At 40.3% G+C, this 27955-nt stretch overlaps 2 long non-coding RNA genes across 8 annotated transcripts; one reads left to right on the top strand and one right to left on the bottom strand.

Annotated features, from left to right (window-relative positions):
• Positions 1-90: 90 nt before the first annotated feature.
• LOC107200950 lies at positions 91-23550 on the bottom strand. Of its 7 annotated transcripts, none has more exons than XR_004495866.1 (6): positions 22844-23550; positions 20994-21067; positions 9764-10763; positions 7395-9454; positions 1886-2182; positions 91-487 (listed from the first exon to the last, which is right to left on the bottom strand). It is a non-coding gene; the product is annotated as an uncharacterized LOC107200950 (long non-coding RNA). The 7 variants fall into 7 exon arrangements; XR_004495867.1 differs by lacking the exon at positions 20994-21067 and having other exon boundaries at positions 9764-10493; positions 10645-10763; positions 22844-23549; XR_004495868.1 differs by lacking the exon at positions 20994-21067 and having other exon boundaries at positions 9764-10493; positions 10650-10763; positions 22844-23549.
• LOC107200952 lies at positions 10772-21016 on the top strand. The gene is made up of 3 exons (XR_001519890.2): positions 10772-14319; positions 17743-17919; positions 20548-21016. It is a non-coding gene; the product is annotated as an uncharacterized LOC107200952 (long non-coding RNA).
• Positions 23551-27955: the final 4405 nt, after the last annotated feature.

The raw sequence follows: 27955 nt of genomic DNA, 5'->3' as shown, positions 1-27955 counted from the left end.
GTATTTTAATTCCATATCTAAAGTTCAGCAAATGGAAGAGAGAGCATTGAAAGCCTTAAATAAACCACAATGTGATAAATCATAACAAAGTATAAAATGAAAATGTTCAGTTTATTTAGAGAATGTTCTCCAAGAATGGAATACATCGGTCTTGAACCAAAGCATACATTTATGTAGACCTTTGTTAATTCACAGTTTATTTATAAAATGATTCCATTTTTGATAACATCTGTATATGGCAAGGTGCCTAACCTCTGGAGCACAATGGGGAGAAGTTATAAAGTTAGCATCCTCTTTCCTCTTGATGTACAAGCAAAGAAGCTGGAAGGAATCACAGTGTTACTCAGGCAGCAGCATCTGCTGGGTCTTACTAACTTCCACTCATCAGAGAAAAGACAGAACCGCTCTAAAATGGAGGCAACAGGAAATCTTGGTAGGAGGCTCTCAGAACAACCAGCCAAGGCAAGGTAGATAGAAGACTGTAGACCTGTTGTGGTACAGAGTTAACACTGACTTCACTTATGGTGCAAACTAGACAAAATCACACAAAGTGACAAAAACAAATCAGAAATTACCTAACTTCAGCTTTGTTTACACAAAGCAAAAAACTCATGGCTATTATAATTCCGCTTTTCTCTCTGGTTACTTGACTGGGAAGCTACTAAAACATAATTTCTATTTGAGCAAGTTTTTGAAAGAGCAGTGAGTACTTTTGAATAATGCACCTATTAGGTAAAGTACTGATCTGCTTGGAAACAAAGCTCCTTGTGTATAGAAATTCCACTTGCTGTACATCACTGAAAACTTTAGTATGGCAGAAAAAATAAATCTGATTGTCCATAAAATGTTTTTTCTGTAATAGTTATGACCCAAAAATATATTTTTAGTGTTGGAAAAAATAACATATTGTTTATTTTGTCTGATGGATTTTACCACTTCCTGCCTGATTATTGAGGAATTCAGAATGTGTTTTGGCCAACAAGAAGTATGTTCACACTAGGGACATTTCTTGCTCTCTTTTCAGGAAACACAGCTACATTACTGTTATTAATGCGGGCTTTCTCACCACCATTTATCTAATGCAAGCTGGCCTCCGTCATTTTTCTAGATCCCTCTTATCTGTTCCTCAGTGGGCCTCTATCCTGCAATTAATTCCACTTGGTACAGAAGCTGGCAGTGCTCACCATGAGGTCCCAGCCATTACAAATACCTGTAGCAAACACAGGAGATTGCAGTATATAGCAAATACCAAGTGTATAGCAAATACCAAGCCAGCAGCTTTCTCACATTTGTCTGGAGATCAGATTGAACTCCTTCAGACACAGTTACACAAAGTGACCATTCACCCCTTGGCATATGAACCTTTGGAGCAGGAACCATATGCTTCCAGGGCAAACGGGGGGCTCTGTCCCTGGTAGGGCAAGTAATTAGAAACAAGATGAGACCTGGCTGGCCTGCTTTCCTTTGCCTGATCCCATCTCCTCACAGCCTGAGCTCTCCACCCTCACTTGCTTGTTTCTTTTTTTTTTTTTTTTAATGAAGCCTAAATATTCTAAAACAAACAAACAAAAATTCTATTTAATAAGAAAAATACATTAGGAAGGGTACAAAATGGAAGGGTTTTTTCAAGACCTTTTCTCCTCAGCAAACTGGCTTTCATTCAGCATTACATGCATCTCTGGTAAATAAATTAGAAGATAAATAGCATTAAACTCATAAAACAATTGCTGTATTTTGCTGATGGTTGGCATCTCTGCAGTACAGCTGCTTCTCCCAGCCTCCTGGGAGCAGAAAAAAGGGACAATAGTGAGCTATGCAGTGTGACTGACATCTCTTCCACACCACCAATCTAAAGGCACACACACACGTATTTACCAATACTCACCATCAGATCAGAGTAATTTCTATAGGTTTGGTAGCATCTTGAAAGGCTTTGTCACCCAACCAGGAGCCAGCAGATGATCAATGCAGGAGGTCACACAGGATGGTCTTAAGAAACTCTTGCCCATGCAATCCATCACGGGTCAGACAATGCCTTTGTATCCCTCAGAACACATCTCTTTTCTTTGCATCTATTCTAGCAGGTGCAGCTCTGCGTGTCAGCCACCCCAAACAGCCAGCTGTGCTTGCAGTGAAACGTTACAGTCTGCAGCCATCAGAGGAGAGGAGTCATCACCGAAGGCTGTAAATAAAAGGGGAAGAATGTAGTGGCTTTGGGACTTCTGCCCAAACAGATAAACCTTGACTGCTGTTGTGCCTTTGCTTTCTTAAGTAGCCCCAAGTGCTATTTCTGATCAGAGAAGAAAGTTCTCTGCCATGACCCTCATCAGGGTCAGCTGTTCCAAGCTGGAGTTTACACTCCAGCATTGCCAGGACTGTGTTGCTCAAGTCCAAGTGCAATCCTCCATGCTGTATTCCACATGGGTCCCCTGATTCCTCTGGTGGGTCCTACATGTTTCCACCTCCTCTGCTGATTTGTGAAAGTTTTTCATTAGTTCCTTGTTCCCCAGTGCCTGTGTCCAGTGAGGAGTCCTCTGCATTAAAGTAGGTGTTGAAAACACAGGAGGGAACAGGAAGATTATAAGTCACTGGGTAATGGGTAATTCAATTAGTCTTCCAGGGGCTAAGAGACAAGAAGACTGAGAGACTCTAAGGAGAAGTCGCTCCTCAGGAAATCCTTATGGATCATTGTTTCTATGGAGCAGGAAAACAAGCCTCTCACAATAGAAAATATCTTCCCATCAGCAGCATAAGAAAATGATAGAGCAACCAAGCTCTGGTAGAGTGAGTCATCACTCAGAAATTTTTCTTCAGTGCTTTCCCACTGATTGCTAGCAAAGGTCATGGGTTGCTAAGCCAGAGTCTGGAGGCTGTAGGATGGGAAGGGCCATCAGGAAGCCCTGATGCTGACAAAGATATTTACTTCTACATTTCAGTCAAGCTCAAAATTAGAGTACTGGGGGAAGATCCATCTTCTTTCATCTAAATTCCAGATTTGCATTTTAGCAAATCTGAGGCAAGTGTTGTGGTTGCTATGGATAAGATATATGTAGGGTCCAAAACTCAGAAGTCATTCTTTTAGTAGACAGAGACCAAAGAAGACAGGAGAAATTAAAAGGGTGTAGTGCTGTCACATCCCCTGCTGAGACATCCAGTTCAGGGTTAGCTCCAGATTATGACACAGAAAGTAGCTTTGACTGCAGTGTTCCCCTGTCTATTGTGATAGAAGTCACTCACTTCTGAAAGATCTTTAAGCCATCATTCATCTTCTTCTCCATTCCTTTTTTGTACTGCCCAAGTAATTAATTTTCTGCCTGTAAATCTGTGATAGGAGGAATTACGTTCAAAAAAAGGAAAACAGTTGCTTTCTGCTTCATTTATCTTAAAACTAAATCTGTAACGAGGTGTCACATTCCCTTCCTTCCTGCACATGTAGGATTGTCTAAAATAGCCACCCTCCCGTAACATTCAGTTATCTCTGGTGTAGCACCATTGCCTGTAGCAACACTGAGAACAGTTAAGATAAGACATCAATGTTTTATCACCATTTGGTCTAACCTTACTTAATGCAAGTCTGGGTGATGGAATAATAATAAAAATACCAACACCTTAAAGGACCTCTCCTGCTCTAGAGCTATTATTTCTATCAACAATGCAGCCATAGGAGAAGGCCCAACAATGGAAGATGTGGAAGAAGGACCTAGGTTTTAGGATTACATTGGGGCAGCAGGTATAAAGAGAGGTAAAAAAATGTAGCCAGATTTCATGTCCATTATATTCTCATGTTTCTGCAATATCACTGTGAAAAATGAGAGAAAAGTGCTCCAGTAGTGTTAATCAACCATTAGTGACCTCCTGAGCACTACAAAATTTATGGCCTTCATGGAGGTCTCTGGCTTATTTTTTTCAAGATTGCAAGGAGATTCTTTAATTTTTGCATTTCATGGTGGTTTGGTTCCCTGTGATTTCCCCCTGTGAGGGTACAGCGACAGGCTGTGCTTGGGTAGAGCTTCTAGCCTGAGAATGTCCAGACGTGCCCCATTCCCCTAATGAGATTATTTTTACCCTGTCCTAAGGGTATTTTAGGTCTTCACAGAAATTAGGTTTCAGCTGCATACCTTATAGCAGGCTTATATATATATAGATATATAGATATATAGCTATATGCCTATATAGGCATATATATATATATATGCCTCTCTCTATATATATATACTGATGTTGGCTGCATACAATATTGCTCAAAGTATGTCAGAAATATGTAATGTATGATAAACAGAAAGATGTTCTTGGGGTTTCAATCATCTTTCTTCTAAGTGAAGTATTCCAGGACTTCAGCAAAATGCAAATGTCTTGCATTAGAGAAGCTTAGCAGGCCTGGAATATGTATATCCCTATTTCCCTTCAGCCTGTGAAGCTGCCTTACTACCAAAGCTGAGTAAAGTATCTTTATTGAGTCAGTGTAAACAGCTCCTATTCAGCTCTCAGCCCTCAATCACACACTGGCTGATTTTTTTGTTAGTTTCTTTTTTTTCCTGCAGCATTTTTCTTTTTCGGAAATAAGAACTTTCTCATGCCTGTTGATTTCATCATACAAGAATTTAATTCAGCAGTCACCTTAAAAGGCCATTCATTTATATTTAGGGAGGAGCACATTTGCTTCCTTTGCAAAATGTGATGTCAAGGCTTATATTTTTTTCCCCTTCAATTCCTCTTAAAATAGGAAATGCTGAAAGAGGAGGGTCCACAGTAGAACACAGCACACATTTATATGGTCACCTAAATGAACAGAACTGAAAGACTCATATGAAATGCCTCTTTCACTGAACGTGAGAACACTGGTTGTTCTTTCTGAGGGTCACAGGTATGGTAAAAAGGCACAACCTATTTTGGTAGGGTGCTGATTCAAGCTTCTTAATTAGCCAGCTAAGAGATCAAAGAGCAGAAGTCAGATGAAAGCTTGGTGCTGGTGTGGCTGCAATTCCTTTCCTAACTATCTGTTTCCCAGATTGCAATGATGTCAGGCTGTATCTGTCACAATTAACATGGGGAGGAGGAGATAAAACAAAAGTTTGTTTACTGTAGGCTGTACCAAAACAGTTTTTGTATAGGTTTCTCCAAACGAAATCAGTTATTGTAGGTGAGTCTGGTGGCTCCAGGTATGATTAAAATTGTCTGCACATCTCACAAAGCCCTGTTTACAGCCAATTAATATTTCTTCTGAATTCAGCTCCTAGAACTGTTCAGAGCCGTCTGACTCTACAGGTAGGTACACCTAAGTACGCGTGGCTGTAATTTTCAGATAGAGCCTGAAAGGCTTCTTCAGGTCATAGGCATTTGGAGCAGAGATTTGGCCTTTGCAGTCAGGAGGGCTGGGGGGAGGAGGGAGAAGTGGTCTTGCTGAAAGAGCTCTTTTTTGCACTCCTTCAGCAAATGCAGCCATAGGTCCCTCAGAGGGAGGCTCTTGAAGGTTTGTCACTCACAAATGTTCAACAGAAACCTTCACAGTTTAGCAGCTCACCTCCCTAATGACTTGTCTTCCCTAAGCACACTTCAGTCCAAATTTAAGGTAACTTTTCCTCCTGTTTGGTTGTTACAAGGCTGGCTCTGTGGCAGGTCACACCTAATGTTGAGATCTGAACTGAGAGAGGGGCACAGCCTGATTTTCAGCCAGCTTTCCCTGGCTAGCACTATGGAGGAAAGGGGAAGCTGCTGCAGAGAAGAAACCTCACAAGAGTGGAAACTGGTCCTGGAGGTGGCAGGAGGAAGGATGAAAGTTTTAAATCGGAATCACAGGTGGGGGAGTACACTGATGATGAAGTAAAGTGCAAGGCAAAAGCTGGAAGGGACCATCAGACCTTGGGAATACACACGAAGAGAACATGTGGTTGAACATGGCTGAGTTAACACAGGAGAAATGGAGAAAGGCAATGGGAACACTGATGCTGAAACAAGGAGAGGGGGAAAGGTGCTGGTCCAAGAAACAAGCTGTACATGGGGCTGATGTCTGTGGTCCATTAATCTTGGATTTACTAAGGCCTATTTATATTCTACTCTAATATATATATATATATATATAATGATATGATATGATATGATATGATATGATATGATACGATAGAATAGAATATAATAGAATATAATAGAATATATACTACTTTTATATAAGGTTGTAGGAGAAGATTAGGACTGGGTGGGAAGTTTACAGATTGGAGGTAAGGACTGGATCAATCAGAAGTACAGAACTTAAAGCTGAGGGCAAAGAGAAGATGTGGTATGGATAAATGGCCCCTGGATTTTAAATTCTGCCTTGGAGTCTGTTTCACAGTCCCAGAACTCCTTGCATTCCAGGCAAACTTTGTATATATTTATGCGGAAGCTCCTAATTTCCCTGGTGGTCAATGTGACTCGTGATGTGAGAAAGTGCAGTGTTCAGAGCTCTAACTAAAGTCAATGGGGGCTGTGTTTTTCATATATGGAAAAAAAAAATCACGAACATTAGGTGCTTAAAAGGATCAGATTTTAATACCTCACATTGGCTTCCAAGATTATTTTATTTCCTCCACCCTTTTTTAATCCACTCACCTCATAGGTTTTCTCAAAAAAATATTTGTGAAATACTCAAATTTTATACTGTTAAGTGCCAATAAACAAACATCATGGGGAACAAAAAATCCTTCCTTCATTACAAAAGAATACAGCAAAGTCTGAAGCCCCATTAAACAACCAGTAGAACACAAATTATTGAACAGTTGCTAATTACATAATCAGGTCTTGTTCTGTGTACTGGCTGAAGCAAAGATACTCTGAAAATATAGTTGTGTATCATGCTAGTAGGAGCTGAGTCATCTATGGAAGTACCAGTTGGAAAAATATCATACATTTCTTCTCATGTATTAGTAATAGTATAAATGCAAAGATTTAAAGCTTTCTTCACCTGTAGACCCCTGTAAACATTACTGATGAGATGCAGATCCTTGAATAGTGACTAGACAACAGCTTGTTCTTTAGTTATTTCTGCTGCAGCCCTTGGAAGTCATCTGTGGAACCCTGGGGGTCTGCAGACCACATGTTTTAGACTGCTGTCTATGACTGTATAGCTCACAAAGGCAAAAAAAAAAAAGTGTTAAACCAAGAATCATTTTTTCAGTCTGTCCAGTAACATGCTCTGTGTTATAAGAAAGTGTATGAAACATTCAACACCCTTGCTGCTAGCAGTCATCTTGAAAGAAAGGAACGAGTTTGTTCTGATTATGTCATATCAGATGTTCTGCCTAAGACTTGTCTGCTGGTTTTCTTTTTTTTTCTCCCTCTCTAGTGCCACTGACAAATCTTGCATTTCTCTAGTTGACTATTGTTATCGTACTCAAGCCTGAGTTAAGATCCCAGCTCACCTCTGCCAACGCAGTCCAGCTCCTGACATGCATCATGTAGTGCTAAAATCCAGTTTTAGGGCTCCTGTACTTGATGTTTCCATTTCACTGCAAACTGAGAATGATATTTGATTCTGCAAAAACAAATATGATGAAGGTGTTTCCCCTTAGAGTTTGGGAACTTCTGTCACTGATGTGTAAGGATCTGTAATTACAGCAGTGCTCCCTTCCATCCACCACAGCTGTCTCCAGCAATGTTCCCCCTCATTAGGAAACTATCCTATAATTTAAGATTAGAGCTCAAGCTTAAGGCAGTAATTGCCCCTTTCTGTCTGAGTCCTTATAGAATTTACCTTGTCAAGCTGAGGCGTCTGTTGTGCTTAGACCTTTCCACCTTTCAGAAACAGGTCTTTACTTGAGCTTCATTTCGCTTTGCCTGGTTTGCTCCAGCAGTTCCCCCAGTGCAAATGCTATGAGAGCTGCCTGTAGATAGCCCCGGCTTCAGGAAAGCCAAGCCTTTGATACTCTTGATAGTGTTAAAACCACGGGGATTTTTTCTCACCATCTGACATTCAGCTTTTTATTGCATGGGTGACCTGTGTCACTTTCCCATTAAGTTATTCTGGCTGTGAAAATTACGGTAGAAGAATTGAAAGTGATGTGAAACTATAGGTTTATTCTGTTCCCCATTCCGAATAGCTGGTCATTTCTGGAGTATGGAACAAGACACATTTATCTTTATTCATTACCCTTTAAAGTGACATATATTTTAAAATTTTGTTAGTTCCATCTATGTGATATATGAGATCTTCCTGAGCTCATAATTTGTCACTGCTGCCTTTGTATGACTTGGTAATAAAAATCTTAGTAATGGATTCTGGGCTGGTGGCAAAGGATGTAGCTCCTTGCTTCTTTGTTTCTGCTTTTTGATCTTTTAAACCATGAGCTCTGGATGTTCTCCTCTGAAAAACTTGGTGTTTGCTAGCTGAATTATAACAACACACAGATAAAATAAATTTTCCAGCAAGCTCCTTTTAGCTATTTATTTATTTTTAATTCAATTTGCAAAACATAAAAAAGATGAATTCTGAGCTGCAATCACATTTAACAAAGGATTAAAAAAAGCAGACCAGCCCATAAGAGCTTTAGCAAACCACTAGCTGTTTCCTACATGCCAGGGCTCTTCGTCACATTTTTCAAGACTAGCAAAATGAATAAAAAGGGCTCAGTGTGGGTGGGCTTGGGACAGAGGTCTAACATGTGTGAAGACGGGCTCAGAGCACTTAAACAGTTTTGTGCTTCAGCCTATCTGCCTCTTGCCTCAGTGTCTGCATGGCAAAGGTGTGTGTGTGTGTGTATACACACACAGGAGTACATGTGCACATCTTGCTCCAGGTGTAACATCCACATATTGTAAAATTATACTGTGAGTAGCTACTCACTGCCTTCACTTTTCCTGATGTTTCCTGTTCCAGCTTTTTTCCTGAACCGCCAGCCTTAACTTACTTTTGCTTTACTGCCAGAACACCACACAATGCAAGAGATAAATTTCAAAGTTGCACAGATAATTTATAATGATTCCTTTCCAATTACCCCCAGTTAGTGTGGATAAACATTTCCCCAGAAGACAAAACCCTAAACCACATTCTGCTATTCACACTGACTTTTTGGAGGGCCTGAATTTTACAAAGCGATCTGCTGCTTCATGGGAAGAAGAAAATTCCATTTCTGAAAATCAGGCCTTTGTTTTCAGAGAAACCCATACAGCTCGCATTTGCTGACTCTCTTCATGTGCTGCCAATGAGTGGGGATGGCCTGAGCCTGACTTTTCCTTCCTCATTATACGTGGCGTGTGTTTGCTTCTCTCGTGGGCTGTGTTTTCAGTGTGTTTGCTTAGTTTCTCACTGTCTGCCATACTGGCTTCTTTATTCTTTCACTTCTGAGTTTGCTGCATATTTTATTTCTGTCTTGCATCTGCACTCTGCTTGCTTTGCTCAGCTGGATTTAGCATCCTGATTGTATGAGGATGTGCCTTTTTTTGTCACTTTAACCTCCTCTGCCTTAATGCTCTGTTGGAAAGACTGCAGAGGGCAAATAAAAATAATTAAAATTAAAATTACAACCCTAAAAAGTCCTACTGACAGCAAGAAGAAAATGTAAAAGCCAAACCCCAGTGTTTTCAAGATTAAAATTATCAGGACAGACACAGAATTTTAAAAGATGCATAATTGCTTCCCACATACATGATCCAGATGTTACTCAATAAAAGAATCACATTTAAACATAAAATAATCGATTTATTGTATTGCATAATCACTGTATTTTTTAAGTTCAAGAAAAATATGAAAAAGCCAGGTTCAGTAATTTACAGCTTTCACAAGAATACAAACCTTTCTTAGCATGGTTTATGGCCATCGTGGAATATGATCCTCTCGTCTGTGGTAAAAGTCTGAAAGGTTTATCATCAGTTCTCAACACAAATGAACTTCAGATCTGGCTGCTTTTCTACAGAAGCTATCTGGGATCAATGGGGTCATGCTATATCTGCACTCCCTGCAGAAATATCTGAGAGAATCATATTGGTTATCTTCTTGTTTCACATCCCCTTGTGGAAAACTGGTTATCAACATTTGTGTCAGTGGGGTGTCACTTGGTGAGATACCTCATATTTCTAAAGTGAAATATAGATTATCTCATAATCTGTAACTGAACATAACAATCATCCAACTATAACCAAGCCTGGGAAAAGAGAACGTCAGAAGGAGATATGAAGCTACCTCAAAATAAGTTTGAAGAAAAGATGAGTAGAGCTGACAGATGGTACAGCACTTCAAGGAAATCACGACTTTCCTCTTCCATCAGTTGCTAAGGAGAGATTATATATAAGAAAGTATCAAGAATATCAGCACCCAGGTAATACTTAATTCTGGTAAGTGTTTAAACACCCATGAAGCCATGTTACATACTTTTTGTCTTAATCCAACCTGCTTCTTGTGGCTGTGGAATCTATCCCTGTATCTATTTCGAAAACAGAAGATGGGAATGTTCTATCTTTTGAAATGTCCAGAAAGCTGTTCAGAAGCATTAACCAGTCCACTGTACAGCTATGCATCTCTTGAGCTGCAGAGGCAAATACATACAGCTCAGAACGTATCTCCCTGCAGCTTAGTGATTCCCCATACCATCGCTGCTTTAAACCAGAACAGTGTTCTTTTTTTTTCTTGCTTTCTGCAGGATAGGGTTTAATCCCATTAATGACTGTACTTCCCACCTTACCACTCCAGGAATACTTGGCTCAAAGGAGATGATGTAATTGTCTTGACTGAAATGAAACTCAGATCAGTTGAGGAGACAGAGTGCGAACAACACATATTTGCTGCAGAAATTCATCTGGAAAATAAAAAAAATGCAAATCATTGCTTGATTTTTTTTTAAAGAAGGTGGCAAGGTGCATATTGTTTACTCAAGCTTTAACAGACTGGAGGGTAGAACTGAAAGTGTTGTAGGGAATGAGGCCATGTCTGGCTAGAGATCAGTCACCAGCAGTGCTCATCAGGGCTTAATCCTGGGGACAGTTCTGTTCAATACATTTATCAACTATTTGGGTGCAGGAGTTGAATGCACCATTAGCAAGTTTGCTAATGATACTGAACTGGGAGGTGTTGTTGACTGTTTTGAAGTGGCCTTGAAGAGAGATATGGATAGACAGGAACATTGAGTTATGATTAATGGGATGAAATTTAGCCACCTGAAATACCAGATTCTGTACCTGGGAGAGAATACTGCTGGGTAGAAGTATAAGCTAGGAGAGGAGTGGCTGGAGAGCAGCCCCACAGAAAGGGGCCTGGGGTTGCCAATTGACAGGAGGCTCAAGAGAAGCCAGCAGCGTGTGCCCTGGCAGCCAAGAGGGCAAACCTCATCCTGGGATGCATCAAACACAACACAGCTGACCAGCCAAGAGGGGTAATTATCCCACTGTATTGAGCTGGTGCAACCTAATTTCGAATATAATAATGAGTGTAGTTCCAGGCCCCCAAAATTAAAAAGGATGTGAAGGTCCATGGTTGCATCCAGAGGATACAAAAGATGGTGCAAGGGCAGGAACTCCTTTGAATTGCTAATCTCTTCCCTTTGGCATCCAGTGATAGGACACATGGGAATCGTTCAAAGTTGCACCAGTGAAGGTTTAGTCTGGACATTGGGAAGCAGTTCTCTACCAAGAAGGTGGTCAAACACTGGAATAGGCTTTCTAGAGAGATGGTAGATGCATCACAGTTTTCAGTGTTCAAGAGGCATTTATTTGGACAAAGCCCTTAATACCATGCTTTAGCTTGGTCAGCCCTAGAGTGGTCAGGCAGTTGTACAAGATGATCATTTTAGGTCACATCCAGCTGCAACCATTCTATTATATCTTCTATATATTCTATATTCTATATCCAGTATTCTATAGTCTATTCTAAACCTTCCTTCAACAGAAGGAGGGATATATTTCCTGCTAAATTATCTCCCTTGTCTCTTCTTTTAGCTACCTTTTATCTACTATTTTCTCAAAAGACAAAAGCTATTGGAGAGATATTCCAGCTGAGGATGAACTGTCATAATTATTGGATGCAAGAGAAGCCATGTTCCAATATCTTCCTCTTAAACAACATGCAGAACCCTAAAAAATGGCCCACTAGTTTTAGTAAAGCAGAATATTTTATGTGGTGGCCATGCATAATCATGAAAATTGTAAGGAATTCAAACAACTTAATGAGGAGCACTCTTACTTGAGAACTGAGACCCACTAATGGAACAGGATCTGCAGGTGTATAGGATGGAGTCACTCACCATCTCAGAGAAGGAAATTTGTATTTAATGAAGGGCCTTCAGGGAAAGGAAAAGAACCAGGCTTGTACATTTTTGAAATGAAAAGCACCAAAGAGAGCCCAAAGCACACCTTATTCTTAGTGGAAAAATCCCTTGGGCTGTAGCATGGGTCAGGTTTGAGTGACTGGCAGCAAAATGTGCTGCAAATTAAGTGCACATGGTGTTGATATCCCAAATGGAAGGTAGAAAAAAAACAAGGGATTGGTAAAGCTAGTAAGGGGACAGGGCCAGTGGTGGTATCTGGGGATATTCATAAATGTTATGGCTGGAAAGGAAGATGATGTGAGGTAAAGGCTGTAAAAGTGACTAGTATGATTTAAGACCAGTAGGAGAGGGACAAAACAGTCACTGGAAGCAAGTTTTTTTCGGTCAGAGCAAAGCAGTGGGGGTGAGGATAGACAAATATCATTCAGGCTTGTTTCCCAGACCTTCCTCAGGTACATCTCTTATTCCACATAACAAAGAGTTAAGAACCTCCTCAAGACTCCTCTTTTTTGGGTTGACTTTGACTTTAATGAACTAGCTTCCATGCTAGTGCTGTTCAGTGCTGTTCTTTCCCTTGTTTTTTGCTGTGTGGTCTGTAACTCTCAGTCAGACTGCAGGCTCCATAACAAATTATTATAGTGATAAAGTATAAATCACAGATAAATACAGCACCTATACAGTACCTAAATTACAACTATGGTGTTCCATAAATAATAAACTACCCAGGAGTGAAAATTACAAAAGGGTAAGGTGCAGAACTTGAACCAGTTGTGCTGTAACTCAGGTCAAATTAAAATGCGGTCAAGAATTTTAAAAAACATTACACTACACACTTTATCTAAAGCATTAAGCAGCACACAGAAAACCTCTTCACTTGGATAAAAGCAATGATGTATTTCTAACCCGAGAAATATCACAGACACAGTTGTCATCAGTGAAAATCAATGTGGACTCAAGTGAAAGAAAGGATAAAAAAATGACAATAGGAAGCCATTATAGGACACTGGGGGAGGATGGAAAAGCAGAACAGGAAATGTTTGTGTAGATAAAAGAATCCTGCAAAACAGCTACAACAAGAATCATAGGAATTTCAATCGTCCTGTCACTGAGGGGAATTGCAATTAGGAAATATCAAATAAGTGTGAAAAGCTGAATACTAACATAGCTCTGAATTGTCTTTAGAAAGCTTGTGAAAACACTCTACATATAGAAACAACAGCCTCAGAAAGCTCACATCCTGGCTTTTATCTCCAAATCCAAAATAGTACAGATCTGAAAGAATCAGTTTATTGACCTTCTGGGTTATACTACTAGCTCTATTTTCTCAGGCCTTCTGCAGATGGTTGGGGGCTGGTATATCCACAGAGGATGTGGTTCATTTAACTTCTGGTGATTGACTCTTGTCATGTTTGTGAAGGGCATGAACTAGAAATTGTTGGGAAGACAACTTTGCAAGCTATGAGATGGTTTAGTGGTTATACATTTTTCCTACCTGAGTTATCCATAATTAAAGTTGGCATAAAAGGCAATTTCTGGAAACCTAGTAATTTCTGGAAGTCACAGTATAACAATAAAAAAAGCTTAGTTTAATCTGCATTAAAAAAAAAAAAATCGTGCAAAATCCATTCTTCTGCCAGCAGTACCATATTGGCTTCTGTGAGGTTTAAATTCTCTGCTGCAAAATGCAGTTAAGAATGGGAGGCATTGGCAAAGCTTCTTTGTGTTGCAGTTGTAAGAAAGACCAGTTAAGTGAAAATTACTTGATATTACTCTGGCGATGTTAAAGCATCTGGTAGCATTTGTTTTCTGTCCATCCCAAGATTTTTTGCTTGCCTTCTACTCAGGTGTTTGTTTCTGCTGCACCACTGCAAGCTTTCCTTTGCCCAGGGTTTCCACCTGGTACTTCCAGTTGACATTTGAATACCCTTGATGCTTCCCTCGTCCAAAACCAGTTTGTTCTGACCAGGGACCAGGTGGCAGTCCCCTCTGACACTGGACTTCAAGAGACTGGAGGAACATCGTTTCATACTAACAGGACTGGAGTCAGGAAATAAGAAGAGATGCCAGAATATCCACTAAACATTTATGAGAGGTAATTCAAAACCCGTTCTTCTGAGAAGCTGAAGCTCTTGAAATTTTTTGCACTAGACTCAATTTTTGCAAAGATTCATCTGAACAAGCATCTGGTATGTTCCAATTCATAGCACATATGTCTGCCATTGTATCATTCTGCACAACAATAATCACATTAGTATTTAGCTCTGATTTTATTCAGTATTGCTACTATAACACAGAATTTTCCTTGACATCTGAAAAAAGGGATAACATAATTTCACAGTATTTTATCTTTTCTGGCCTTTATTTGTTCTGGTGAAAGATGATCTAGCTCGATATCTCTCAAGACATAACTGTTGTGTCTGGAGTCATCCTTGTTTGTGTAACAGGGATAGCACTTGTGAGACTTGAAGGAGATTAAAATGAGCATTTATTTTATAATGTGATTATAATGTGATTCACTAATGATGAAACTGTGGGAGAAAGTGCATAGTTAATTCTACTTTTCTCTGGCTCCATGCGCATTCCGGCCTGCAAAAGTTGCACAGAGAGTTTTTGAAGAGAAAACTCTTTTGCTTTTTGCTCTTTTCAAACCTTTTTGTAGGAAATTTTTGCTAGCAGCCTGCATAAATGCCTGTTTTATTTTAATGAGCACTTTCAGTAGTATCACACAACTGTTTTCATAATCTCAAAACTCTTACTTAAAGAGCTATGACAATCAAGCCAATTATGCTCCCATGGACCAATTTTTTGTTGTCTTTGGTCAGCTTCCACTAAAAACATATTTGTGTCTCCTTGCTGTCAGCTGAAATATTTTTTTGGAAATCAGTATTATTTATCTCTCTAATTACCCTTTAACTTGCTTTTGCTTATTTTTACAAATTTTATTTTTTTTCCCCTCTACTAGATTATTTGCTTTTTTAAGACTTACTACTTATTGTTTCTGCTGACCTTTGTATCCCTGAGCCTATGAGGCTCTGGGATATTTTTTCCTATTTAAAATATGAAAAGGGACATTTTAGTTTCCTTCTCTCTTTTTTTTTTTTTCCCACAAATATTTTCTGCCAGTAATTCCCTTTCATATGACTGCTTGATTTAGTTTCCCCAACTCATAGAAATTCACGTTAAATAGGAGTAGAAGCGATTCTTTTGGCAGCCCACCTGCCAAACTCTAGAAATGCCACTTCACATAGTCCATACTTTGGATGGTTGAGTGAGCTCCAGAGCATATAGCTGGGAAGAAAAACCTGTGGACTGAAGCCTGTTAATCTGAGGAGAGGGGAAGGTATCCCATAAAGTGCTTCATCCTAATCATCACGTATCTGTTTTATTCTGAGTGCTTCACACTGGCAAAGTCATCCATTCTCTTCACTGCTTCATTAGTTGGTCCCTGTGAGAACTCAGCCAGCGGGCACTAGTGGTGCCCGTGAATTCTGTGACACTGACACCCATTTATTAGTAAGCACATTAAGATATGGCACACAGACAACCATATAGTTATTAGATAGCAATGACTTTAGACCTGTGCTTACCTGAGCATCCTTTAGGACAGGAATCTGGCAGGAAAGGATGGCTCTGTTTCCACTTCATGGTCATCTTCCAAGCAAGACTATCCTAATTATATAACTGGGAAGTCCTAAAAGCATTTTGGTCCTTCATAACTGAAATTAAACTGCCAGTTTGCACTCAGTCTTTGCATGGAAAATGTTAAAATTCACAGCAGATTTCCAGACGTCTGCTTCCCAACTGTTTTTAAAATCTAGGTCATTATATATAGGTGGCATCAGATAAGTCTCCATGGAAGTCTCAGAATATTTTAAACAGCAAAATGGGTCAGCCTTCTTTAAAGCTTGTAACCATCTAACACAAGTATTTGTATACAGTCCAAGAAAGGTTAAATATCTCCCTTGACCCCTCACTGAATACATTTTTATAACATTCCATGTTTTTATAGCAATGTAAAGCAGCTTTTTCTAGATAAATTCCTCTGCTGTTTCAATCTATGTGATATTTTTTGCCATCCAATATGAAACCTATGGTAATATACGTCCTGTCTTGTTCCAGACCTTGGTCATTCATTTTCACGTGCTGTGCAGTCATTCCTTGACTGCAGGCATTTTCCACAAGTTGAAAATTTGTTTCTTTGATTTTGTGATTATTATTGTCCTCATTGTGTTGCCCTAGACTGGGACTGAAACAGCGATTCCAAAAGGTGCCATGCTCCCTGTGTGCAATTTTACACATGCTTGCAAACAATTTTCAGACTAGCAGGCAACATACATTACTTTAAGCAGTGCAGAGCAGAGGTGTGGGGTAGTGCAGTGCTGGAGGGGGCTACTATATGCGTGCTGCTGGCAAGTAGCAAGGGAACTGATGGGAAGAGATGGTCACCAAGGCTGACAGTACCATCAGGAGGGAAGCACAGAGAACATCAGACCCAAGTGGTTCCAGTGCAGAAGGATGATGAATGAGGAAGACGTTGCAGGGTGAGAAAAGCAGTCAGCGCTCTGACTTGGGCTTTCCAGAGGTAGAAGCTACTTTACCTGTGGAGCAAAATGCTGGGGATCCTGCCATCAATAGATGTGTCAGCTTGGGAACCTTTATCCTGACGCCCTTGTCCTGGATCAGGTCCACTGCTTAGGGCCATACTCCAGTTACAGACAGGTCATGATTACACAGAAGCAGAGCCATGGGGGCCCCTAACAGTCATAAGACAGCACTACAAGCCAAAACCTGACGCATTTTCCCACTGCCAGCCCGAGTGCCTGAGTAACCAGCTGAAAGCCAGGCCAGCGTGAGAAGGTCCTCACTAGCCTGAGTAAAATGCATGACATTTGGCAGCTCTATGGGCTATTGAAATCCATGAAAACATTCCCAGTGCTTCCAGAGGACTTCAGATCCTGCCTACAGGACCTGCTTTCCTTGCTCCAGGAACTCAGATTACTGCCTTCTGGACATTAATCCACCTGCATCTGAAAGTGTTTACTATTTTTCCCTGAACTTTTTACATCTGCTGCTAGTTTTGATGTATCTTCCCACAACTGCCAAAGAATAAACTTGTCTCTTTTTAAATTTCTTTCCATTGCAGCCAATATAATCTCCTTGTGCCCATTTCAAATTCTGCCACCACTGAGCTCTTCTGGCATCATGCTGGCTTGTGTTTTTAGGACAGAGGGGAAGAGGGTTTTGTGTGGTCATTTAATGCATGAGAAAACTCATTAATAGATTTTCTGGGTAACTGAAATGTTTTTTTTTATCTGCAGAATAGAAGGAGCCTAACACTGCAAGCTTCCTCCTGCTGCCCTGGCAGTCTCCTACAATTCCAATTTTGTGTGACTGTTTCTTTGGAAGGGGAGAGTAGCTTGAACTCTGTGCTTATTCATTCTCTCTGCTGGGGCTAATCAATGAAGCAATTGTAATTTTTTGGTGATGTGAGTGTTGCCATGTTTTATGCTGACAGGAAGACCATCACTTGCACAATTGCACAAGGTGAGAATGAGAAGGAACCAGGACAGTGACTATGAATTCACAACTGAAGAAACTCTCAGTCCACTTCTAAGCCGTTGAAATAACCAGTTCCTTCACACTGGAACATCAGTAACCTGTTGCTGTGAAATTATGGTGATGTCAAGAGCAGGTAATTAAGTTAAGCTCTATGAAACAGCAATGCACAGACAACCAGAGAGTTACAAAGATTTTATGCAACTAACAAACACCTTCAAAAAAATAAATCGATGAACAATATTGTGTGCAAATTGAACCATTTGGAAACAATGAAGTGAAAAGGTCTGTGTGCACTGTCAGTGGCTCCTTGTATCCCTGGGGAAGGGTGCTCTCCTTCTTGGCCATGGCAATGCAGTGTTGCTCCCTGAAGGTGGCTAGAAGCAATAGAGCCATCTACTGACTGAAAAAGTTAACCACAGCATATTTGTGTGCTTCTCATTTAACTTGCCATTTCCATCCTAAAATTGTGGCTTATGGAGAACTGGTTTTCAGCAGAAGCTAATTACTGAAGCACACAGTTAATAGCTGATCAGCATCTTGCTGAGCCTCCCTATTACTCATCGCTGTGACATCTGGTTAGGTACCTGTATTAAGAAGTGCTCCTAAGCATGTGCCATATATTTTCCCAAGCATGAGATGGCATCACATCTCGTGGTTGAGAAGCAAGGTTGGTGTTTGCCAAACACTGATTACTTTGTAAGAAGGTAGAGAAACACTATGGACATCAACACAATGTTATAGGAGCAACCTGGCAAAATAAGGGGATGGGAATCTTTAACATGAGAATCATTGACTTGGGAATTATTGAGGATTTTTAATTGTGTTTAGGAGTTGTTTGTAGGCTGTGTGCTGATGCAGGCGTTTGAAAATGGTGTTTGATATGCTTGATATGTGCAATGTGACCTGAGGGCTTGCATGTCCTAGGACCACGGAGTCTTTGCAGGAAGTCCTTGTCTTGCCAAAGACTCTCATTAAAGCAAACAAACATAGAATCTTTCAAGTTCATACAACTTATAATGACAGATGTGAAAATGGAGTGAAAGTGCATGAAATACTGATTTTTAAAGACCATTTGTGTTATGGTAACACCTAGATCTTGGATAGATGTCAAGAAGCTCCCTCTTAGCAACCTTCTGTTGGTTAATAATCCTACAAGGTTCAGCAGGAACAATGTCTGTGCCAGCAAACTGAGAAAATACCGGGCATACTTGCTGCACAAGTAGCTGGCTGAACAGTCCAAAAGGCACTCAGGCAAATGTAGTCAAAGAGCAGACTGTAATATAAGAAGTCTGGCATTGTTATGAAATGAGTGTAGGGATCAAGACTGGCCAGAGCAATTGACTCTGCCCAAGAATGCTCACGACAGCTTGTAGAACCTGGTCTTCACAAATGGTGCATGAAGCCCCATGATCCCCCTTGGGTTTAGGAGGAGCCGTGTGACCTGCAGTGCTGCTGAGGAAACTCTAAGTGCTCTGTTAGGCAGAAGACTGATTACATACACACAGGATTCCTTGCTAGAACTGGAGCATCCAGATATACACGGCTTAGACTTCTCTTTGAAGTGTCACTATGAGGAAATTCTGTCTTTCTTCCTCTTGCAACTACTTCAGCATGGCTTGAATTAAATTGTAAATAGGTTTAATCCCTGTTGCTTATACAACCTATAGGCTGAATTCACTCTTTGCAATTTTTAGAAAAAGCAAAAGCCAAGGCATCCAGAACTGCAGGCAAAATATCCCTCCTAGGTTTTTATTGTATCTGCCATTGTAAGTGAGACATGACTATAGATTCTCAGAACACAGTGTAAAGCTCCACATATAGCTTCTGAGACTTTAAACTGAGACTCAAGAGTCTTCTTATGATATTCAAGAACCTGTAAAATCTTTCTTTAAATAAGAGTGTGATGTTTAGTGGAGAGAGATGTTATTATAAAATCTTTCAGCTGCAAGAACAGCATTTCAGACTGAGAAGGTTATATTTTTCAGAGTACAGATGTCAGGATGACACCTAAAAAGACAAACAAGAGTAGAAAAGCATTTGGAAACAAAATATTTGGAAGCAAAATCTAAACCAGCTTGTTTCCAGTCAGAAATATATGAGAGTGTCATCACAACATACATGATACAATGGCTCAGACATAATAAATTATAAATATACAAAATACATGGATTCCCAGGACAACTGGATCTTGTTTCTGTAAATACCTGTGTACTGAAATGTATGCATGAAGTCTCCTGGGACTGCTCATGAGTAAAGTTATTAGTTAGTCTGTAAGTCTCCGGTCATGTGCAGTGACATCTGCAAACCTGTAAGACTGGAACTTCAAAAATGATAAATTGTTCTGAAGAATGATGGTTTCTTTTCCGCGGACTGGATAAAATTTAGCAAGCATTTGATAATTTTTGTTATAATTAATAACAAAGACATATAAAGACAAGAATGAGGTTTAAAGGTTTTCCTTGGCCCCTTCACAAAGGCACATTCTCAGCATTTCATGCTTTCCCACCAGTTAATGAGTTGTGTGGCTATTTTCACCTGTGTAGCTCTGACACACAGAGTGTATGGCACAGGGGGAGAGAGAAATCCCAAGGGCATTGCTTTGAGGGACACTGCCAGGAGGTAATGGCTACACCAGAGTTGCAAGCAGGGAGGAGCTTCCTTGCTAATTCCAAGCATTTTCATCACTGAGCCCGCCATGCCTTGTTCTCATCCAGACACTGCTGCCATAACCACGTGCCTAATTATATTCCTTGTCCCACAGGTGCCACAGAAAGAAGATGCTGGGCCATGCCATGCACGGAGCATGGTGAAGAAGGCTTGGAACTGGAAGTGCTGCACTGCTCTGTCCTTGTAATTCCTTTGTGCCATGTTCTGGGAGCTGGGGAAATGCTCAGCAACAAATGGCCCCATAGTGGTTAGTGGAGGAGCAATCCCTTCTTTCATGAAAAGCTGGGTATTCACCTACATATCTTAATTCTTTCCATGCATGTTCTTTCTTGCCCTCACCCTGTAAATTTTGTTGACACAGAAAAGCAGGAATTTGGTCTTATGTCTGGGATTTCTGGATAACTAGCAACCTGAGTGCATGTGCAGTAGTGCAGATCAAGTGATGCCTTGATGTCCTGATAACTGGCCAGCATACATACAAAAATCAACTGTACTTGAAGTGAATAAAAATCCAAGGTATCTGGAGCATGTCACACTTACTGTGCAGGTGCCAGTTGTCTGACAATGTGCCAGGAGATGCCTGCATCTCTTCTTTTTGCTTGTGTTATCCTGAGCTGAAATTAGAGATGCTGACAGAAACTTTGCACAAGAAAAGATAAAACAATTAAAAAATATCTGTCAGAGCCCCTGAAATGTAAATCAGGAACCTATCGGGTTTCAGAGGAACTTCTCCTTTGGGCATGAAAAATTCTGGCTATCATCAAGTCTCTTGTTTTTTATTTCCTTAGGTTTTTAGCCCTGAACACACTCAAAGAAAAAAAATAAAGACTATAGGAAGGAGTGATCTTTTCAGTGGCAGTAAATTTTACATTGCCATTGATTCAGATGAGTCCATTACTGCTTCCTGGAGGTAAAAGGGATGATACTCTTACTGGAAGTGCTTCAACATAGCTTGTATGCTATGGAGAATGAAGCAGGCACCTTTTCAGTCTGCACTTGGTTTGTTCTTAGCTGGGGGACAAGTTACTCCTTTCCTGCCATGAACTAATCAAATGCTTCCTGACACTGCCCTCAAAACTGGGGCTTGGGAGTATCTTTAGATGACAAGTTCTAAAGACTAATTATACACTGTTGTAAAAAGAACTATGAAAAAAAGAGTCACACTTGGTTTCTTCTTATTTTAATTAAGTATCACTTTGTTCTCAAATTATGAGAGATCCTTTCGGGTTTATTGCTTCTATGGTTATGGACCCAGAACTGTGGGGCAGCTTGGGCTGTGCCATGATGCACAAAGAAGCTCCAGTTCCTGCAAAGAGTTATTCACCTCCCACATTTCATACATATCTGTAAAACATGAGCAGCTCGTTGTTTGGTCTACAGCCAGGCAGTGTGGAGAATAGTCTTATAAACCTCAAAAGGAAGTCAAGCAAGTAGCAGAAAACAAGGAAACATTTAGAGTGAGAAACACTTTGTCAGGTCTCAGTGTCATTTTATCATATACTACCCTATCAGCATCTTTGTGGGAACTGTCTGCAATTTCTTTCATGTGGGCAGACTGATAGGTCTCTTGATGTTAATGGGGTGTCACATGAGTAAAGAATGCTACTGATGGAAGCAGAAGTTGGATCACAGTGCTGATCTCATTGGTAGCCTCCTGTCTGCAGTAAGGTCAGAGGCCTTTTGAAAGTTAAAAATCAATTGTATCAGTAGACTTTCCTGTATTTACCGCTTTGCAAGAGATCTTTCTTTGTAGAAATGCTGATTTGTCTCCAATTTTTCTTTGTAGTGTCTTAGAATTTTTTGAAATTTAAAAAGGCAAGGAATTTGATAAATGCAAATAGTATTTTTTACAGAAACAGATGCTCTTCTAAAAAACCCCCGAGATAATAGACAGTTTTAATAGATTTCCCATGGCCATTTTAGCAATGCTTTAAATGTTTTAAATTAAGTATTTTAAATAATTTTTCTTTAGCATGCCGCAACAAAACAATTTGTTGACATTTTAACAATGGTTTTGATAATGATCATAATGCTTAAAATGGATGACAAGTTATTGAGAATATAGATGTAATTTGAGCTCTTGCTTAGGAATAATAAATAGCAAACAAAAAAAATTCAAATAAAACCCAGTGCTAGATCTCCAAGTTAAAAGACATTCTGTACAACCCTAGTCTGTCTGAGATCAAATCAGAGATCTGATTTGACACCATGTAACAGAGAGATCTAGCTATTAAATACTGCAGTTTTACAAGATAAAGAAGGGTCCATTCAAGTCCTATTCCAGAAATCTAGTGCTCACCTAAAACTTTTCTATCCCTGCAGCTGTTTACCTGGCATATTCGCTGTTAAATTTTCCTTGAAAACAATAAAATACCAGAACATTCTTTTACCTGTCTTTTTCGGAGTATCTGGCATGTAAGAAGGAAAATGCACAGGTAACTGCTATTCCTCTTCAATCATGGAGATGCCATCAGGACAAAAATGTTTGTAGATAAATCCCATTTTCATTTAACCAGTTCAAGAAGTTATGCCTCCTATATGTCTCCAACTGGATCACCACTGCTAGCAGCATTGTACACAGTAAAAAGTCTGTTCAGAAATTGCCAATAAAGCCATCTTCACACTCCTGGTTGAAACCAGATCTTGGTCTTGTAGGACTTTATTCCACTGTTGAAACTGCATAGCCCAGCTGAATGCATTAGAAGCCCTTTTCCATGTTGCCAAATGTCTGCCAGCCACCCCTTGCAGACTTGTGGGGCCTTAAATTGTCTCGTTCTTTACATGATTTGCAAGTGAAAACAAGTAATTCTATATTTCCCTCTTAGTCTGCACCATTTGAATTCTCTGGTGGCTAGAAAATAGAAAGCTTATTAGCTTTCTTATCAGTGAATACCTTTGTAAAGTCTCTCTCTCTCTCTCTCTCTCTCTCTCTCTCAATAGCCTCATAGTTCTTGCAGCCTTCATGTAATATCTGACTGTTAGCCCTTGTGACTTTTGATAGAAGTTGGCCACTGAGTTGAAAGATTAGAGGGAAGATCAACTGGTATATATAGGAAACATAACCATATAAGTCCTGACCACAAAACTGAGAAGCCCATTATTATATTTAAAAACATGCATTTCAGCTTGTTTGCTTACAAAAATATCAGAAATACCACTGACAAGTCACATACTTCTTGTCAAAAGACGTGTAGTCAAACCTGTTTGTCAGTATTGTTAATATGGCAGCAAAAAGGCTCACTGAGACATTTTTCCTGACGAAAATCCATTAGGGAAATTCCTATAGTACTGTGGATTACTGGGAATTGCAATATTTCTAGTACTGAGGAGATGATACACACTTCCAGAGTGAGAAAACTCATGTGAACATGACCTTTCCCTTAGTTTTCTTCAGGAATAAACCACTCTGACTGCATATATACAACTGAAGGGAGCACAAATAGCACAAACCCACTCTTTCTTCCCTATCAATCAAGTTTTCCAAATCATTAACTGAAATGTAAATTCTGTGATTTATAAGAAAAAATCTTGGCAAGGACCGAAATACTGATTTTCTCAAAGTCATTTGTTCTGGAGAAGGAATGTGGGGATCCTTGTGATTGTTTCATGGTAAGGCAGAGTTTTTAAAAAGTCTTGGAGAAAACTGATGTGTCTGAGCATAGAGGTTCTCAAGTTCTTTCTGGTTGTCATCCCACATACAGGTCAGACATTTCACATGACCCCTACTATTAGTATAAATAACAGAAGAGGCTGAATTTGTTAGTTGCAACCCAGCTTGCAACTGCTGTGATTCTACTTCATGTTACAGAGCATAAGCTGTGTCCTGCTGGCTTCTGCAGAGGAATGAAAGAGAGAAATGATCCAAATTTTTAGACTGTATACTACCTTATCAGGAGATAAATAAATTAATAAAAATAATTGGGAAAAAGAGATGGTATTTTACTGCCAATAATTTGAGATTTTGATCTATTCCAGCATAATGAATGGATATCAGCATGGACTAGAATCACTGAATCACTGAATTTTCTGAATTGGAAGCAACTCACAAGGATCATAGAGTCCAACTCCTGGCCCTGGCACAGCACACCCCAAGAATCACACCCTGTGCCTGACAACATTGTCCAAATTCTTCTTGAACTCTGTCAGGTTTGGTGCTGTGACCACTTCCTTGGCAAGCCTGTTCCACTGCCCAACCACCCTCTGGTAGTTGCCCAACTTAAACCTCTCCTGGAACAGCTTCATTCTGTTCCTTCAGGCCCTGTCAGTGGTCACCACAGGGAAGAGATCAGTGCCTGCCCCTCTGCTTCCCCTTGTGAGGAAGCTGCTGGCTGCAATGAGGGCTCCCCTCACTCTCCTCCAGGCTGAACAAGTGATCTCAGCCACTCTCTGTATGAATTCCCCTTGTAGACAGGTTACCATCTTCATGGCCCTCTTTGGATACTCTAATAATTTAATCATACATGTATCCTCTGTGCCTTAGTTAAGAGCCTGGAGATGCAGAATCTCATAGGCTATGAATCTTCCCGTGGATAGGCTAGTGGCTGTATAAGAAGGCCCAACTCTCAAATCAGGTACCTGTTTTAGACATTTCAAGAGTCAGAAGATGATCCCTCAGTCTTTTATAATATTTTAATGCATTAATTCCTTTACAAAAAAGAACGGTTTTGACATTCTTAAAAATTTGCCACAATTTTTCCTCGGAATTACAGAGATGTCACAGATGATACAAATATGCAAAAAGATTACTGTGGATGCGTCAAGGTATGTCAAGACAGACAAGTATTAAGAATAACGACAATTTCTTGCATGTTAAAATATCAAATGGACTCCTGGTGAGACATGACGCCTCACAATGTATATTCATAAGACATTTATGCCTACATGGCAGGGGTTTGGAGATCTTTAAGGTTCCTTCCAACCCAAATCGTTCTATAATTCTATGAGCCTGATTTTCTGGATCATAAATTAATGTTGAGCCATTTTTACAAGGTTTTCAGTTTTAGTCCTAAAATGAGATTGTTGCAAGTGTCACTGAGGGCCTGTGCACAATGCAGGGATCTGCTCATGGAGCTGGTAACGTGCCGCTTCTAAAATGCCACTACAGAAGAGATCTTACTGTTCTCATGTTCTAACTCAGGAGATTTCTCAGTCATCCCAAGTATGAAATTTTTTATAGTAGTTAAAATACATGCTGTAGAAATCCTGTGTGTATTTATAAACCACAAAATTGTCAAGCAACCACCTTGAATGAAAAATTCTATAGACTATTTGCCTTGATTTTAGCATATTAATCCTTCCAAGTGCTCATGATCAGCTAGCTGACCCATTTTGGTGCATTGCCTTATGTACAAATATTTGTCAAGTGTTTGGAAATTCTAGTTTATTCTTGGAAATTCCCAGGAATTCCAAGTGCATGCTTTGGTAGTGACAGCATGTTCAGAATTTCAAGAGCAAACAATTGTTCTTATATAACAAGGAAGGGAACTGGGAAGCTGGTATGAGCATGTCAAGCGTTGTAGCTGAAGGTGCTATCAAGTACCAGTTGTCCACATTTACAATTTGATAAGCAATCCATCTCAAAGATAGCAGGTGCCATAAGAACACACCTGAGGTCTCATGGTCCATCTCAAACATGAAGTGTGGTTGTAGAGAAAGGTAATTGAAAGTCAATAAACATAAAAATAAGGACTGATTCCTCTGCTTTTGCAAATTCTAACATTAGTTGTCTTCATCCGTGTTTTATTCAAACAGGAGAATTAGGTCCTGGGGGCTAATGATATTCCTTCAGGCTTTTCTTTTTATCTTTCCCTTCAGAAGCTGGAGTTCCTTATGGTCCTCTCTTCATTAGCAAACTTCTTCATGCCTCACTCCAGCTTAATTAAAGGTCTGACTTTTTGGCATTAAAGGGACACTATCTACTGGAAAAATCAAACCTGTCTGAAACCCTTGAGCTTTCTGTAGCTACATACAGTGTTTGATGACAGAAGGGAATAGAAAGAAACATTATTTTTTCAAGAGAAAACTTTTGGTTTTTATAAGCATTTTAAAATTTTTGTCAAGTTAATGTGGCCAACTTTTATTGTAAAGATTTAGTAGAAGTACCATGAACTGAACTTTTCCCTTATTCATTGTCATTTTATCCCTCCACCTTGATAGCTATCCTTGAAGTATTTTCTTCCCAGCAACTGAAAAATCATGTTGATGATTAGAAGTTTGTAGTGCAAACCTGGAAATTCAGAAACTTATTTTATGGTTTTAGACAGAATTATTGAGCAACATAAAAGGTCCATATTGAGACAACTGTCATTTAATATCTCCACTAATGATATAAACAAGGGGACTGAGTGCATTCTGAGCAAATGTGCAGATGACACCAAGCTGAGCAATGCAGGGATGCCATCCAGCTGGATCTGGACAAGCTCAAGAAGTGCGCCCATGGGAATCTAATGAGATTTAACAAGACCAAGTGCAAGGTGCTGCACCTGGGTTAGGGCAACCCATGGTATCAGCACAGGCTGGGGGATGAACAGATGGAGAACAGCCCTGGGGAGAAGGACCTGGAAGTGCTGGTGAATGAGAGGCTGGACATGACCCAGCTGTGTGCACTCACAGTCCAGAAAGCCAAACGTGTCCTGGGCTGCATCCAGAGCAGCGCAGCCAGCAGGGTGAGGGAGGGGATTCTGCCCCTCTGCTCTGCTCTGCTCTGCTGAGACCCCACCTGCAGGGCTGCATCAGCTCTGGAGTCCCAGCACAGGAAGGACATGGACCTGTTGGAGCAAGTCCAGAGGAGACCACTAAGACAGTTAGAGGGATGGGGCAGCTGTCCTAGTAAAAAAGCTGATAGTGGGGTTTGTTCAGCACGGAGAAGGCTTTACGGCCACCTAATTGCAGCCTTCCAGTACCTGAAGGGAACCTACAAGGAAGATGGAGAGGGACTATTTACAAGGGCATGTAGTGACAGGACAAGGGGGAATGGATTCAAACTAAAAGACAGTAGGTTTAGATTAAATACACGAGGAAGAAAATCTTTACTGTGAAGGCAACTGGCACAGGTTGCCTGGGAAAGCTGTGGATGCCACATCCTGGTACTGCTCAAGGCCAGGCTGGATGGGGCTCTGAGCAACCGGGTCCTGCTGCAAGATGGTCCTGCCCTTGGCAAGGGGGACAGAACCAGATGATAACTTTAATATCCTCTCCAACCCAAACTATTCTGTGATTTCGTGATTCTTTGTGATTCCGGTTATCAAATCATTCTGGTTATAAAACAGCATTTCCTAACCTCACAGGGATATTTGGGATAACTACACTGCGGCATTCCCACGCAACGGTGACGGAGACAAGAAACACAAGCAGCAAAGCTTTAATTCCCGTGCTGAGAAGCATTTCAGCTTTTCAGTCGTTGAGACCTTCTTGTCAATGAGCACAGCGACCCGCACAGCGAGCGCACACCCACACCTCCTACCGCGGCGGCCGCCCACGGCCACACCCGTCATTGCCGCCCG

Source organism: Parus major, chromosome 2 (assembly GCF_001522545.3).
Source record: "Parus major isolate Abel chromosome 2, Parus_major1.1, whole genome shotgun sequence".
NCBI classification, from domain to species: Eukaryota; Metazoa; Chordata; class Aves; order Passeriformes; family Paridae; genus Parus; species Parus major.
The sequence above is the reverse complement of the archived record's forward strand: the minus strand, read 5'-3'. Positions and strand labels throughout refer to the sequence as shown.